A 4,253-nucleotide genomic window follows, 5' to 3' on the forward strand; every position below is an offset into this window, starting at 1 on the left:
GGAGGGTGACGGTGTTGTGGAGGAGGCATCTCCTGTCAGGCTGCGTATGGCTGGTGCTGTGGCTGCTTTTGGGATTATTTTTTTCTCTTCCTTTTGCAGAGGAAGAGGAGGAAGCTGGTGACCACAGGAGTGCATCGGGTGGCTGGTTTTTGTGGACTGCATCAAGGATGGATTTGGATGCCACCCGGGCCTCCAAAAGTTAAGTAGATAGTCAGGCGCCAGAGAGGGGCCGAGGTGGACAATTGCAAAATGGGGTCTTTGATGTTAGCGTAGTGGCGAGGGCTGTCCCGGGGCACAGTCTCCTTTGGGAAGGTGAAGCATGTGGCTTACTGTTCAGTGTGATGCTAGCACGTCCCGGGCAGGGCAGTTTCAGCCTGTGTGTGTTGTCGTGTCATTTGTGTGGTCTGTGTTCTGCATCTTAGCCCTTTCTCGGGTCTCGAGGTCATCTTTAAGCTCAACGAGCATGGCGTGAGGACTCGGGCATCGTCCTTAGGGTCTCGAATGCTCGGATCCGTGGGCATAGCACCATTCGGCTGCCGCTCTTCTTGCGTTAGAAGCTTTAGGCGTGCATCGGCCTTGTGTCTTGGAAGCTTCCGGATGGCCCACTTCCGCGACTGGGACTTCTTCCCTGCATCGTTACGTTCTTAGGTCTTGAAGCCAGGCTTCCTGCACATACATCTTGTCGGGCTCGACAATCCCTTCTCATCAGGGACTGTGAAGTTCTATGCTTTGTTTCAGGGGGTTCCGTAGAGCCTCTTCACGTCATCACCACCACAGTCCCGCAGGCCTTCTTGCCCGATGGTGACTTTGGTCCCGGTGTCATTCTTCTTCCTGAGAGTTTTCTCTCGTCTTTTCAGGCGTGTCTTTCATGGTGTTCTTAACAGTGTTGGTCGATGACTGTGTGTGTGTTTGGCTTGGGGTGGCCCTGCCCAGGTGCGTAGTGTCCACGGTAGGCAGAATCAGGATGAGACTCTAGTGAATATGAGGATCTGTCTAGACCCAGGCAAAGTTTGCGTAGTCGTCTCGAATCGATTAACTCTCGGGAGGCTGTGTGGCTGGGTGTTTCATTAGTGGGTGCTGGCATAAGCGGAGCTAATTTGGAGAGGGTGTTCACGGTTAGCGAAGGAGACAGTATCTCAAAGACAGTAAGGCTGCTTTCTGTGGGGTGTAATTGTTGCGGGCTTACTTTTTTTTTTTTTGGATGGCACTTGGACTTAGGTGTACTTAGTTGGACTTAGGTGAACAGGGTTCCTAAGTAGAAACAAGACCTTTGGAATTAAGCTACTGCTCTGCGTCAGGGTAATGTTTGATATTATTGGTGGTTTTTTTCAGATGCAGAGAGATGAGATGGACAGGGCGATGCAGGGGAGCCGACCCAACAGGAGTGCGGTACAAAGGTGGCTTGGCACGAGGTAATAAAGGGAAGATGTGACCTGTGGCTCCATAAATACATTTGGCCACTTCTTTTTTAATGCGCATATGAGATTACGTAGCCATGTGTCGGTCTGAGGTACAAGAGAACCAGTGTTGTTTTCAGTCACTTTACTTTTCAGGTTAGTCTCTCCCAACGAACTGAACTCTATGAAGATAATGGCGTATTTTTCAGGTAGTATCTGCCTTCAGAGAGCCAAGACCTTGTATTTACACTTAATGCGAAGGGATGCTGTGCGGAGAGGCTCTTGCTTATAATTATTGCTGTAACAGTGCAGCTCAGCTCACTTTTATATATTCCCCGTTGGAGGGTCAGAAGCAGAAAAGCATAGAGGGGTCGCAGCCACAGTGAAGAGTAGATGGGACCGGTGACCCGAATCTGGCTGATGGGGTATTGCATCCCATCATTATCACACTCAGTATAAAAGCAGAGGGATCGAAGGGGTCGGTACCTTTCCTTCAGCGGCTGGCGTCCGAGGACTCCTCTGTCTGACAGGGTTTGATCCCAATCCGTGCATTTATGCAACCAGATCCAGAATCCGGTTCCAATCCATTGCCGTGTCCAGTCTCGGACTTTGCCCATGCCTGCTGGTGAAGCGATGGTGATCCTGGGAACCTGAAACCAGCTTGTGTGTATATTTTATCTATTTTATTTTTTCCTGTTATTGTTGTCTCTCCTCGGTAGAACTTTTCTGTTTATATTTCATTATGAAAGAGTTCAGTTTCTCTTTCAGTTCCTAAGTCTCCCTCACGTTCTTTCCTTCCTCAGGAGAGAAGGTAAAAGAGAGCATCTGTCACTTGGTTTAATGCCCAGCCTGAGCTACGACAGCAACGATGGTTAGGGCACCGGAGCGGACTCGGCCAAGGAGAACTGTAGCCTAGAGCATTGGCTTTCTCACCCGCTGTATTACAGGCGGCGCACAAGCCTCTGCTTGCACTCTGTCCGTCAGTCCTGTTCAGAACGTGGTTCTGGCAGAAGTCGGGTAATATGCGGAGTCTTGCTAGAAGTGACGTGTGACCCCGCTAACATTGTGGGTTTTCTTTTACAAGGAATCGGAAGACATGGTGTTTTCTTTTAAAAACATGTTTATCGGGCTTAATGATCTACTTGCCTACGGAGGTTAGGCAGATGTCTTTCTCTTTCTTTCTATGTCCTGAAAAAGTTTGTTTAAGTTTACGTACCTACTGGGCCCCGTTGCTGACACAATTGACGTAGTGGTAATAAAAGAGCACGTGTTGTCACTTCCTTTAAGGGTCGCTTTCTCTGTTTTGGTGTTTTGCATGCTGTAATTTTCAGGCCTGTGAGAAAAGGCCGCTCCTCTGGCAGGCTCTATGCCTTGTGGAGGTCAGCCTGGCCCCTTTCCCAGGTGCTGGTGGGAAGGGTGCTGGGCGGGGCTTGGGGTATATAACCCACAGCTTCTGCTGGGGCAGCTTATTCTGCTGCCCGGTTTCTCCAGGGTCACAGCTCTGCCGGTCCTTCCGTCACTCCTGTCTTTGGAGGCGGCTCAGCTACTGGGGCAGAGATAAAAGTTGGAGGTGGTACTACCTGAAGGACCAGGTGAGGTTTGGTAGCATGTATAGTAGAGAGGGGTGTTGTATGCTGCTTCTCTTCCTTGTGTTTTTTCAGGTCAGTCCTGTTGTAATGAGTGTTTCAGGGGCAGCGAGATGGTTTAAGGGTATAGTTTTCTCTTTTCCAGGCACGGCGTATTTTCCTGGAATCCCCGAGTGTATTGAAGATGGACCTTCCTTGGGGAGGTTTTTTTTTTTTCCACTGGCTTTGCGGTATCCCAGGTAAGACACCAATAGAATTTTTCTAAATTGGGTAGATGAGATTACTACGCAGGGACCAGGTGAGCATCTTGTCTGCAGTCGTAGATGGAGTTCTCACATTTCACAGGAAAGCAGCAGGTCCGTAAGGTATAACCTCTTTGAGGCTGTGGGGCGCCTGTTCACTTTCCCCCACAGTACACAGGGTACTGCCATGTCCCTGGAGCCTTTGCGGCTTGCAGCAGGCCCCCAGTGTAGGTCGGGTCAGGGCTTTTCTGACTCTTTGGGTCTGCAGCAGAGCCCGGAGTCCGTGGGAAGACAGAAGATAGGAGTTGATGGTGTGGCGGTTTGGCAGAAGCGAAGTGGTAATGTTGTGTTTCTTGGTCACTTAGGTGCTGTGAATAACTATCACTGCAGCCTCGGACTCCGGAATAGGCGCGGAGCGGGCAAGCAGAATGCCACGGCGTTCGTGAGGCAGAGCGTGTTGTGGAAGAGGTTGGCATCTCCTCTCAGGATGCTTATTGCTGGTACTGTGGCTGCCTCTGGGATTATTTTTTCTTTTCCTTTTGCAGAGGAAGAGGAGGAACCCGGTGACTGCGGAAATGTATCGGGTGGCTGGTTTTTGCGGACCGCATCGAAGAAGGATTCAGATGCCTGGCCCTCCAAAAGCTAAGTTGACAGTCAGGTGCCGGAGAGGGGCCGAGGTGGACAATTGAAAAATGGGGTCTTTAATGTTAGCGTAGTGGTGAGGGCTGTCCCGGGGCACAGTCGGGGCACATATTTGGGAAGGAAAAGGATGTTGCTTGCTGTTCAGTGTGACGCTAGCGCGTCCCGGGCAGGGCAGTTCTAGCCTGTGCATGTTGTCATGTCGTTCATGTGGTCTGTGTTGTGTATCTTAGCCCTTTCTTGGGTCTCGCGGTCATCTTTGAGCTCCAGGAGAATGATGTGGGGCCCCAGGCATCATCCTTAGGGTCTCAAACCCTCGGGCCTGTGGGCGTAGCATCATTCGGCTGCCGCTCTTCTTGCGTTAGCATCTTAAAGCGTGCGTCGGTCTT

This window comes from Larus michahellis, unplaced genomic scaffold, assembly GCF_964199755.1.
Source record: "Larus michahellis unplaced genomic scaffold, bLarMic1.1 SCAFFOLD_125, whole genome shotgun sequence".
Classification (NCBI taxonomy): Eukaryota; Metazoa; Chordata; class Aves; order Charadriiformes; family Laridae; genus Larus; species Larus michahellis.